The sequence below is a fragment of the Lutra lutra genome, chromosome 6 (assembly GCF_902655055.1).
Source record: "Lutra lutra chromosome 6, mLutLut1.2, whole genome shotgun sequence".
In the NCBI taxonomy this organism is placed as follows: domain Eukaryota; kingdom Metazoa; phylum Chordata; class Mammalia; order Carnivora; family Mustelidae; genus Lutra; species Lutra lutra.
In genome coordinates this window covers 73,883,603-73,897,125 of record NC_062283.1, presented here as the reverse complement: position 1 = coordinate 73,897,125, position 13,523 = coordinate 73,883,603, and the positions used below count along the sequence as shown (strand labels likewise).

Here is a 13,523-nt window from a genome sequence, read left to right as displayed (position 1 = left end):
GCAACTCTTGGGTGCACAATGAGAACAGAGAAAAGAGAGTAAGGAATAAGGTAAATCCTTCGCCCTCAAAGAGTTTATCGCCTATTAGGGAAAATCACATACAAACATCTGACTACAAAACAAGTTGAAGAAATGCTATCCCAAAGGGTCAGCGGAAGGCCAAGAAGCACAGAGAAGGGAGTTACTGAAGCAAGGTGAGAAGGTAGTGGACAGTGTGAAGAAAGGGCGATCACTGGATCTGGCCTTGAAATAAAAGAGTAAAATTCCTATTTGTTTTATAGTTGACCCTTAAGCAATGCAGGCATTAGAGGTGCCAACGACCCTGTAGTCAAATATCCACATAAAACTTCTGACCACCCCCCAAAACGTAACTACTAAGAGCCTACTGTTGAGCTGAAGCCTTACAGATACCGTAAGCTCTTGATTAACACTCATTTTGTATATTGTATGAATATAAACTGTATTTATACAATAAAGTAGGCTAGAGAAAAGAAAACTTTATGGGAAAACCATAAGGAAGAGGAAATACATTTGTAGCACCGTACTCTATTAAAAAAATAATAATAATCACGTATAAGTGGATCCACACCATTCAAACCTGTGTACTTGGTTTTAAAACAGATCAGCACGTTCCTTCCTACCAGCAGGTGCTGTTAAGAGCCATCTGTATCCATCAGCTCTCTCACAGCTGGTATTTAGATCTATCGTGTTGATCGTTTTGATGGAAATCTCCATCAGAACATTTTTCAGAGCTCTTCTGTTTCTAGGTTGTAAAATATGGCCTAAAATATTAGCCTCCATCTTTCACAATTAATGAAAACATGAAGAATTATAACCTCTTTTGGTGCAGTGTTTCCTTTTTATTTTTTAATTTTATTTTATTTTTCCCCCAGTGCCATGCTTCTTGTACAAATGGTTCAGGCTTTCATTTAACTGATTAAAGCCTGGTCTAGAAAACGGATAGACAGATCAATCCCTTGTAATCCACTGAAAGCTTGCCAGCTCTGTTGCATCTGGACTGATCCTGGGCAAAATCATCAGTGGTGTGTCCTCAGTGTTCCACCACATCTTTCCACTCGTCTCTTCCATACTGGGAGAGCATTGTTTTGTTTATTTCTTACAGACTCATTTCAAGTTCATTCCAATTCCTCCTAAGTGTGCTCTTCTACTCCCCAGAACCTTATGTATTTTAGTTTGTGACCAGTAAAAGCCAACCAAAATGCCTTCAAGATCACTTCACTGATTTGGGGTTAGTATGGAAAATATTCGTCAGCAAGTACTTGCTGGCATCCTTCAATGAACACCGGCTGACATTCCATGGGGCTACATAACGGTGGAAGCCGGAGTTCTATTCCTGTGGATTGTTTCCCTCCCTTTCTTTCTTGGATCTTTGCTATTTACCTTCACAGACCATTAACACAGTGTGATTTGTGCCCACAAAGGGGCATGGCCTGTGTCCAAGGCAATAGCAGCTTGTTCTAGAGTCTATCTACAATGCGTTCATTGCTTGCCACTGCAAAGAAAATTAGCGTTCCTCACCAAGGCTTCCTCCTCCTGGCAACATTCTACTCTGACTTCAGTGGGCATCTCTCAATGGAAAGACAGGGACACTAAGCCTCAAAGCCAAATATTTGCTAACAAAGAGAAATTGTGGGAATAACTGTTAAATATTCTCCCACCTTTCTTTATTTACTTCTCTAAATAATAACTATAAGGGGAGCTTAAGAAACCCCTTGGGAGAGAGCATGCCGACACTGGGTGTGTAGCTTGGGAGGGAAAATCATGATGCGACAAGTCCCTTCCTTAAATTTCATAAGCCTGAACCAGTACCATGCTGGCTCAGACCTGCTTACTCCTGACATATTTTTGGTTGTTAATTTAGGAAAATATTACAGATCACAAGGGAACACTCCCCTCATCTTCTACAGTAACCTCAGCCATCTTTCTTCTGAGACCAGCAATTTCTTTTTTAAATCATTGTTGGATATTGTTGCAAGGGAAATGTTAACAGTGCCTGTGATTTACTTAATGGATAATTTTACTCTCTGCAGTCTGGATAAATGACATTTATGTGAGATCTGGTCTATGTTGCTTAGAAAGTGCCTTATTCAGAAAGAAGCCAAGCTAAATGTTCAACTTTTTCAGGCTCTGAAATTTTTACTTTGTTTCGGACAGAAATGTAATTCATCTCACATTCATGTATGGATTGCGGGCTGCTGAGGAAGTGAGGCCAAGAGGTGTCTTTGGCTCAGACTACAAGGCCCCGTGCCCTTTTTATGTCTATGGTGGCAGAAATTTTCAGTCACAGAAACATCTCTGTGGCCGAACATCTACAAACTGTCCAGTCTACTGAAGAAAAACCTGCGACGTTATAAAACAAAATTTTTCTTAAACTAAAATGTGTATAGAGTTCCCAAACCATTTTATTTCCACGTTGCAAATTAATAGCAAAATGTCTAAAGGAAAAATCAATGATTTCAACAGATCTAGTCAGAAAGCTGTCTCGGAAAGTAGTCTTCCTAAAACTGGGTGTATTTTTCAGAACTGATAGCTCTCCTCAGGGAGGAGATTTGGGCACCAAAAGCCTATAATTCCTGAGCAGGGCTCCAAACAGATCAACTTTCCTTTTATTACTTTGTTTTGAATTATCCTGGGGTAGCACTGCGAATGCTGTGAGCATCTCTTTGTTCCTGTCAGGGCTTTATTCGCCGTCTTCTGTGTTCACTTGAGACAGTGCTGCTGAATTTCGGCTGCCCTATGCTTTACCCAAACCGAAGAAACAACCCCAGGCACTCTCCGGGATCCCGTGCTTGCTTGTTTCCATGTGGCAACCAGATCTCCAGCTCTCCGGGTGATTCATCTGTACCAGTTTGCAGGATCTCAGCAGACAAGTGCCCTGGTGAAGACAGGGCAGGGAGCTCTTTCTTTAATCCTGGTTTTGTCAAAGCTCAGCTGCGGCCTTAGAAGGGCCATTAGAGTTTCTCATCTGTTTCTTCATCAGCAAAATAGGAATCACCCTAGTATTATGGTACTTAATTTTGTTTTCTTTTATGAAGTGCTTTGAAGATAAGAAGAGTTGCATTTATTTTGCTTAGCAATTTAAATTAATGGGATCAGAAATATGACACATCCTGTGTTTGGTGACACTTCTTTGATTTTCTTGCACTGCCTACTCCTTTGCCTACACATTCACATTCATCCCACCTTGTCACTGATGACTATCTCCAATTGAACTTACTTTTGGCATTTTAACTCAAAATTTTATTATTGAAATAAACAGAATAGACTTTAAGAAATTTTTTCTAGTCCTCTACCCCTAAGTAGATTGTTGTTTCAGTCATTCAGGAAAGCTGATGACATACCTAATAAATCCATCCAACAATCAGAAATCAAATAAGAAAGCTTAATAAACAGATAATTTTTAAAAACCAGAGAATCAAAATAGCAAGACCAACTCTTTAGATATTATTTAGAAGGGTCATTACAATTCAGTGAACTCCAAGGTGTCTCATCTTTAATCAAGGATTGAGATAATAACATACCAATGAAGTTAAGCATAGAAGTGCTTACTCTTCTTCCCAATGGTCGCATGAATTCTGTTTTAGGTACAAGCAATTATATTATTGATTGTATATATTGTAAATATTTGATTGTGTGTATATATATACGTGTGCATATATATATTGAAAGATACATGTGCTATATTTAGCTCAAAATGTTTAGTTTGAGTGTGATGAACGTAGGAAATATGCAAAATGAAAATTGTATGCTTTATCTTTGCATATTTTTATTCCTTTTTAAGAGTCAGAATAGGGGCACCTGGGTGGCTCAATGGGTTAAAGCCTCTGCCTTCAGCTCAGGTCATGATCCCAGGATATTGGATCGAGCCCTGCATCGGGCTCTCTGCTCAGCAGGGAGCCTGCTTCCTCCTCTCTCTCTGCCTGCCTCTCTGCCTACTTGTGATCTCTGTCTGTCAAATAAATAAATAAAATCTTGAAAAAAAAAAAGAGTCAGAATAAAGAATTTTAGCCATAAAATGCACCAGAGGGGCATGAGGGTGGCACAGTTAGTTAAGCACCTGACTCTAGGTTTCAGCTCCGGTCATGATCTCAGGGTGCTGAGACCGAGCCCCATGTCTGGCTACATGCTCAGTATGCAGTCTGCTGGAGTTTCTCTCTCCCTCTTCCTTTGCCCCTCTCTCCTGCCCCTGTCTCTCTCTCTCTCTCTCTCTCAAATAAATAAGTAAATCTTTTTTAAAAAAATGCACTAGAAAAAATTATCACAAGTGACGTCAAAGAGCAGTCTAAGAAATTATCCAAAAATGGAATTCAAAGGAGTGGGATAATAGAGTTCATGTTAATTTGTTGGCCTGAGTCCTGCAATTGTCTCAGAGCATTGGTTAACATCGTATGTGTTTTTGATGGACTTAAAAATCATTCACAATTATGGTTTTTTTCATTTCTTTATAAAATATATTTTATTCATTAAATTTCAGAACCTAAATGTTCTTTCAATTATTGTAAGCCAATATCCCCCCATGATGGTTAATTTTATGTGTCATCTTACATTGGCTATGTTTGATGTTTGATCAAACACCAGTCTAGATGTTGAAATAAACGTACTTTTTAGTTGTGATTAACATTTAAATCAGTAGGTTTTGAAGACAGCACATTGTCTTCCATAATATGTGGGACTTCATCCAATCAGTTGATAACATTAAGAAAAAAAGACTGAGGTCCCCCAAGAAAGAAGGAAATGTTTCCAGACAACCTCTGGACTCTTAACTGCCACATCAACTCTTTTTGGGCCCCCAACCTGCCAGCTTGTCCTGAATATTTCTAAATTTCCAGCCCACACAATGGTGTGAATCAATTTCTTAAACTCTCTTTCTCTAGATATATATTATAGGTAAGTAGATGAGAGAGAGATATGTATGTTATGAATATTGATTCTGGTAAACCCTGACTAATAACTATTTCCTTTTCTTTTCTTTTTTCTTTCTTTCTTTTTTTTTTTTTTTTTTTTTTTTTTAGCTTGAGTTTTTCCTTGGCCTTTACTTCATGAGTCCCTCTACACACCTCCTTGGGTGATGCTGACTGAGCCCATCAGTAGTCAAGGAATGCAGACACAGGACAATGAGGGAATAGCAAAACAAAGATTTGAGGAAATGAAGTAGAACTGTGCTCATACCCTGGCTGTGTTTATACAAGGGCATTCCATGCATTGCCATCCAAAAAGGAAAGGAAAAAGTGAACTTGACATACTCAGGCAGTGAGGTCTGTGCAATTAAAAACAAAGTTGACTTGAACGCTGGGAAGAAACCGTAGACACTCCTGGAATCATGTTTTTTTAATTTTGTTAGTCATAAACTTTATGTAAGTTACGATGTGATCCTGAATCACAGACGTCATTTATTTCCTGATTAGGCAATGCCAACTGAGCTTTGGGCCTCCTTGCAAGTAGGTTTATATACCAGCAGTCTCCCTCCAGCTGACAGTGTAGCTGTGTCAGCTTGATATAAGCCAATTCCCATTGTACTGACAACGCTTCAGTCTGGATAACTGATGCAAAAACTGTCACACTAAGAAGTCCAGAGTATTAGGAGGCCAGGGGCTCAATGCTAACCTTGGTGAAAAACTGTCCAAGAAAACTGTTCCTACCACATAAACATTTTTTTGTGGTTACTCGGGACAGCCACTCTGAGAGACTTAATTTTACAGAAAGCAACACAGCACCATGGATGAACTAGAGGCTGGAGATTAAAAAAAATCTGAAAATGTACTGTCTCTATAAGCCTCAGAATAGCGCAGAGAATATTGAATGAGCATCATGTCTTGACATCGCAAAAATTCCCTCCATTACACAGTTGATTTGAACCTTTTACAGCAGGTCAACTAAGGGCCAGCCAATGCCATCCAAATTGAGGAACAAAGTTTGCCTAAGTGAACACCTTTACATCTATATACACATTTGTGTAAACTTTAACACTTAACCCAACCCTGCTTCTTGGCATATGAGAACAGTGGTATTTAGCTTAGGTTGGATGCGGAATGTTAGCGAAAGAGTCAACGAGCCTGCTCCTAACCATCCTCAATGTTCATTTTGAAAACATATTTTAAATATGTGGAAAAAGGTCTTTAATTCTTGCTATCAAAGTCTTATTCCAATTTGCCATATGTGAGTTTCCAGGAATGTCTAAATGAAGGATTTGGCCCTTTGGAGAAGCCAAAATGGAAACAAAATAAAGCCTACATCATTCTAAGAGAAAAGGAAGAGATAGCAACTAGCATATTTGAGTCTATATTACATATTTTTGTCAATTTATATTATTATATGTCTATTCTCACAACTTTTGTTGAATTGATATTGTCTGCATTTTAAGGTGACCAGTCTGAAACCCAAGAGTTTTAATAATTTGCCTGTTCTACACAGTACACAAGTTGACAGAGGCAAGGAGCTTCTTCTTATAAATCCAAAAAAGAAAAGAAGATGAAATCATTTTTTTGCATCCTGGACTTTTTGATAAATAATTTATGTATCATTTATATATCACATTATGTAGCTCACAATAAGCAAAACATGTTGACTTCCATTCAGTATTTTTTTTTCTTCCAGCAAAAAATAAAATATTTTCATACATTATTGTGAATAAAATTGAAATGAGCATGAGAGTATTTGGTTTGGATAAAATATAACATATTTTTAAAAGAGTGCACATTTGTTCCAAATGTTTTCTGAGAAGTGTTGCACTGTTAACTGCTTCACATGATGACAGGAGCACCATTTGGAGGAAATGATTTATTAGCACACTGTAGTCATATGTATGTATGAACATTTCATCCATCAGATCCTGACCCACTGTCAGCAGCATGAGTGCTCTGGGCTGTTTCTTCAGAAATGGAGATGTGCTGCCTTGAATCAGCTAAATTTCCACTTGGTTCTGTGATCAATAGAAAATATTTCAAATATGCTTGGGTAGGATTAATTTTCTCTAACCAACACTAACAAGTTACTATGGGGATTGTTTGTTGTCTCATATCATAAATAATATTTGTAACAATAATAATTATGATGATGATGAACAGTAATAGCTACTTAGCAAGGATTGTGTAGCTGGTTAAGTAGTAGAAAATGGATTTTAACCCAGGCTATCATGCCAGAACCTAGGCTCATGACTGCCAGGATACCCCTCTCAGATTTAGATTTAAAAAATCTAATTTTTTTTAGATTTATAATTTTTAAATTGAATATGCACTTTACAGAATTAAGAACCATGCTCCTTTCACAACAGGTAAGTCTAAAATGATACATATGTAAATTAAATGAGGGTGACAATATAATTTTTCATATCCCATCAATTAAAATAAGATGCACCTTTTGTCAGATGTTAATGTCTCAAATCAGGAAGCATCTTAGCTTCGTGTCCTACTTTAATTGATAATATTTTTTTCTCTTATAGGGGTAACAAATAATGTTGTGACTTAAAACTTAAGGCATCTCAGATTTCATTAAATGGAACTTATTAGATCCCAATTATGTTTATTTCACAGACTTATAATAAGGCTAATATGTTTAACATATTTTATCACTCTTAAAATTTTGGATAATATATATTCTCAGGTACATTAATCCATATTATCAGCTATATTTTCGTATCTATCTATCTAGCCAACTATCCTGGTAAAAAATATCCTGTTCCAGGGGTTCCTGGGTGTCTCAGTGGGTCAGAGCCTCTGCCTTTGCCTCAGGTCATGATCTCAGGGTCCTGAGATTGAGCCCCACATTGGGCTCTCTGCTCAGCGGGGAGCCTGCTTCCTCCTCTTCTCTCTGCCAGCCACTCTGCCCACTTGTGATCTTTGTCTTTCAAAAAAATAAATAAAAATCTTTAAAGAAAAATATCCTGTGCCTTAAACAATACTGGTATTCTCATGACCCCTATTTCACAAATGAGGAAACTGAGGCTCAGAGTCTCAGTAGTCAGCTCAAGGTTTTACAATTACTAATTATGGTTGTCTCCAAGCTCAGTGTGGTGCTTTTCACAAGTAATCCATTATGGGTTTATAATCTATTAGATAATTTTGACCTTACACATTTATAAGAAGCTTTTAAAGAATATTAATAATATTAAGCTACATATTAAGCTCAAAGCTGCACCATGCCATTGTTACACTCTTACGGAGAAGTACAACAGTGGCTTTGGCCCAGTGAGGAGCTATGCTGGTAGCTGTAATCAGAAAGCAGGGAGGTTTATGATTTTTTTTTTTTTTGAGATGTTATTTGTTTATTTATTTATTTATTTGATACAGAGAGAGAGAAAGAGGGATGAGGGTGGGTGGGAGTAGAGGGAGAAGAACTAGACTCTGTGCTGAGTTCAGAGCCTGACTTTGGGCTTGATCCTGTGACCCTGAGATCATGACCTGAGCTGAAATCAAGAGTTGGACATTTAACCAACTAAGCTACCCAGGCACCCCTGTGATTTTTGAAATACAAACCAAAGAAAATAACCTTGAGTAAACAAAGTATTTAAGAAGTTTTCTTTACATCCTTCAGGATCAGTGACACTGGTCACCAATAGACTTGACTTTTAAATTTGGCTGGCAGCTTTGATTAGAAAACTAGGAAAAAAAAGTTGTGGGAGCTGATCATGGGAGGCATGGTTTCTTACCTTGAGTCTCTGGCCAACTTAGTTTTGAACTTAAGAATCAAAATTCTTGTATTTATAAACATAAAATAATTATATTTACCTGGTTCCTCCCACCCAAATAATTTTTTAAAGGAAAATGGGATGATATGTATCAAGTGCTTTTATCTACTTAGGGTGTCACAAGAATAAATCCTTTCTCCAATTCTCTCCACCTTTTCTAGAAAAAAAAAAAGCTAGTAATATTTTCCAAAGCCCACTCGTTGTAAATCAAACATTATTCCTTATTTGCTCTGGGAATCCACACCTGAAGTTGTCTGTGGTCTTACTGCACCAAGTTTCTCCCTGTGGGTTATTATTACCCATCCACTGGAACTTGCCTTTTTATTTTCTCAAAACCGAATTCTGCCAAATATTTCTGCCAAGTTCTGCCAAGACCTGACATTGTGTTTGAGGCTTGTTAGAGCTTGAGAGCTAAAGCCCAATGAAATTCTTTTACTTTAATTAAAAAAAAAAAAAAAAAGCCACACTTACATCAGAGCAAAAGAGGAGACAAAGCCCAGCCACCATTCTGGCACTTCTACATAAACTTACCCAGGAAGTTGCATCAAGAGCACAAATAATTGTGCTGGATCTCCTAGCTAAATAAATACAACTAAGAACCAGAGATAAATTTTCATCTCTTCCATGAACTCTAAAATATAATGATACTCAACAGAAATAAAAATCTTGGATTTAGAAATTTGACAGTGTGGGCACCCTTAACTACGTACCCACTCTAGGTAACAGGAGAGCACTCTACACACATCATCCCATGTTGTCATTACAATGGCCCATTGTACAGATAAAGAAGTTAAGGCTCAGGAGGGCTATACAGCTCACAAGCAGACAACAGACAAATCAGTACCCATATTCAGGACACCACCAACACGTTCTCCCATCCCAAGTCATACCATTCTATCTCTGCTTGACTAGCCATCCTTTTAACATGAGAGATGACTCCTTTTTTTTTTTCTTTCTTTTAAATACAGCTCAGTCACAAAAGCACAACTTTCCTCTTCCTATGACATTATATCTGAAGGACAAAACTGGGCCATGCAGTTCAGCTTACCTCGTTGAAGAAAGGTAAACTCTAAAAGGCAGAATTTATAATCCACTTGTTTCTCTGATATATCCTCATATGTTCAAAAGGGTACTTTCAAGTACCCTTAGAGGGTACTTTATGTTGCTTAATGTCTTTTATTGCCTTTGCTTTCTCATCAAAATCAAGATCTGAGGACACATGCTTTTCAGAGATGCCTACAAGTTTGATATATATCCCCAAATAGCATGATGTAAGCAGTAACCTAAGTGTCTTTCTGAACATTTTTTTCATCTGCATACAAATAAAAAGGTTATAAAGTTACTGTAAATTAAACAGTATTTTCCCCTTAAATAACAATACACACATAAGTACCTCAATTCTGAGGAAGTGCTGGTGAAGGAGAAACTAAGAGGTCCTGGTTTTCCCCACTTAAAAATTAAGAAATGTTGAATAGAATGGAAGTTCTATATGAGTTAATCACAAAATTAAGTTTGTACCATAGATTATATTTCTACTTAATCTTCTTTTCTTTTCATTCTTTCATATTTCTACTTAATCTTTCTGTGACTTTTTATATATTTATAAATAGTCTCTATCTCATATATGATGAAGCTGTATATTTGTAATTTTGTTAGATCGGAAACCTTTGGGAGAAAATTTGGGGGTATAATTGTGATTTGTATAAAATAATTCTGTATGTGACCCTATTCCACTGAAGCAAAAGCATTCCTCATATAGTCCCCTTGTTTGTTTTTATTTTATTTGTTGGTGTTCTTGAGTTTTTATTTCATACTCGTAAACTTAACTTTGCAATCCAACTAAACTTGGAGAGGAGCAAGGAAAATATGGAACCCATAGAACTGCACTGAGAGCACAAAGATTATAGGATATTTGGAGCAGATGGCAGTGAAGGGCTGCTCTCCTGAGCTACAGAAGGAATGGTCTGGTAGTTAGGGTAAAACACAAGTCAAGTTTATTAGATTTGTCCACAGTCAACAATGGCAATCTTCTTTCTGGTCTTGCCATTCCTGGACCCAAGGCACTCTATGACTTCCACAGTACCCATGCCCTCTTTCACCTTGCCTAAGACCATAAGCTTGCCATGCAACCACTCAGTCTTGGGAGTACAGATGAAAAACTGGAAACCATTTCTGTTGGGTCCAGCATTTGCACTGGCCAACATGCCACCCTCCCCCTATCCCAGGTTTCAGGATAAAATTCTCATCAAACTTCTCCCCATAGGTGGACTTGCCACCTGCACCATTATGTCATTTGAAGTCACCACCCTGGCACAGAAATCCTGGAATAATGCTGTGAAAGCAGGAAGCTGTATAACCAAATCCTTCCTGCCCAGTGCTCAGAGCATAAAAGTTCTCTGCTGTCTTCGGAACTTTGTCTGCAAACAGTTCAAAGGAGATGGGGTCTGAGGGCTAGCAGTCCACTGCCACTCCAAGAACCTGGGGCTTGGAGTGGGGAGGGTAGGGTTGTTGCCTGTGTTTGGACAGTGTGAGCAACTCAAGGGCAGTAATGTTTGCAAGGCCACAGTCCCCTTGTTTAATTCTAATTTTTTTTTTTTTTTAACCAGACCTTTATTAGGCACAAGTTACTTAGGGAGCCAGTGTTTAATCAGTCTGGTGTTTACTAGTTTTGAGTATTCTGGAGATTTTTTGTTGTTGTTGTTAATTATTAGATATAGCCTCAATGTTCTTAAAACAGTATAATTATTATTTTGGGACAAGACTTATGTACAAGCAAGGCAAATTAATGCAAAATGTAAACTGTAACATACACTGCTGTTAATATTTCTGTGGTCCATCTCCACAGCAAATTAGGTCTTTCACTGTTCCCAAGTGAGTTTTGATTTGTTTGTGGTTGGTGGGAGTAAGCAATCACACTTTTAGACACAGCCTTGATCTGACATGACACCCTTCAGTATAAGGTTTTCCTAAATCCTTTAATTCAGTTTGTCTTAATTCCGTCATTTTGCAATCTGACCATGAAGGGCTGAATCTCATTACTTAATCAGACTGAATCTCATTAGTAGCTCCTTATTTTATTTATTTTCTGTGTAATTAATTGACTTCATTTTTAAAGTACCATTTTAGATTAACAGAAAAATGGAGCAGATATTATGAAGGGTTAAATATATCCACCCTCTACCTTCACACTCCAGGCACAGAGCTTTCCCTATTGTCAGTATCTGGCACTAGTGTGGTACATTTGTTACATTAGTGAATGAATATTGACACATATTTAACTAAAATCTACAGTTTTTTTGTTGTTGCTGTTATTCTAACAAATTTTATCACTTGAGTTCAATTTGCTGAACCTATTTTTTTTTCCTTTTTGCAGCCTTTCTTATTGTGCACCAGCCATAATGGTAGATCCTGAGAATAAAATGGTGATAAAACTGCTCTCTCTGTCCTTTAGAGTCGAGCAGGACAGATAGACATTCCTAGATAAACACAAGGATAGCTAGCATTTCTTAAGATCCAGGCCTGGTTCTAAACACTGAATGCTACCTCATTTAATCCTCAGACTAACCCTGCTTTATAGGTACTTTTGTTATTGTTGGTTTTTTATTAGGAAACTAAGGCACAGAGAGGTTAAGCACCTTGAGCAGAATCCTGGAACTGGAAAGAGCCTGAGCTGTGCCTGGAGAACACATGCTGTCAATCACTTCCCAATGCTGCCTTTTGGAGTCACAAGACTGCAGATGAGAAACACCAGCTTAAGAACTACTGTCATTGTGTTTTCTATTTAGCTCTTATTTTATGACTTTATTTGTAGCAACATAAGGAATCACTTTTATAGCAGTGTACTTCATACCCTCAAAAAACATCTAAATGCACAGCATTGTTTTTGGAAAACTGGTATTTGAATCAGTCAGTGTTTATTTCTGTTTTTTTTTTTTTAAAGATTTTATTTATTTATTTGACATACAGAGATCACAAGCAGGCAGAGAGGCAGGCGGAGAGAGAGAGGAGGAAGCAGGTTCCCTGCGGAGCAGAGAGCCAGATGCGGGGCTCAATCCCAGGATCCTGGGATCTGACCTGAGCCGAAGGCAGAGGCTTTAACCCACTGAGCCACCCAAGCGCCCAGGCGCCCCTTTATTTCTGTTTTTTATCGTCACTTGAAGCTGTCTCTTTTAACCTCCAACTAAAGGAGTCAATATTCAGAGAAAAGCCAACGCTGGGTATATACTCATTATTCAAGATTCAGTGAGACTCAGAGATTTGCGTGTGATATGGTTCAGACCGTTTCCACAGGTCACATTCTATGTAAGCACAGGTAACAGAGGGTGCCTAAAACCATGCCTGCTGCCTAAAGGTCATTTTCCTTCCATGCTGCTCTGGTTCCTCTATTCAGTATGTAGCTGAAGTAGCCATTTCATTTGGTGTGACCTAAGTCGCAAACAATCCTTCTTTATCAAAGTCACTATGTAAAAGGTAAGTACAGTGGGTGCTTTTATCTATCATATCTCCAAAGCAAATTCTCCATTTTATAACCTTTTACACTATCCTATCATTTTTTTTCCCAAGAGAAGTAGTTGAAGCCCCTCTAATTAAACCATTAAAATCTTGATAGACAAAACAATTTAAATCACATTGTGAGGAATGAGCAAGATGTTTTAACCATTCCTGTCTCTTTCAATAAACTGCTAAGCTAAGAAAATCCTTTGGGGAAACCAATGGAACAATATTCACCCTGACCAATTCTAGAATAAGGGTGTGGTATATCCTTAGACCCATCAGCCCACAAAAGTACTTTCCTACATTAGTTAAGTTGATGTACATT

General features: G+C 37.8%; 1 pseudogene; it reads right to left on the bottom strand.

The window, feature by feature from the left end:
- Nucleotides 1-10,701: 10,701 nt before the first annotated feature.
- On the bottom strand, nt 10,702-11,707 carry LOC125101616 (peptidyl-prolyl cis-trans isomerase A-like; annotated as a pseudogene).
- Between the last annotated feature and the right edge of the window lie 1,816 nt (nt 11,708-13,523).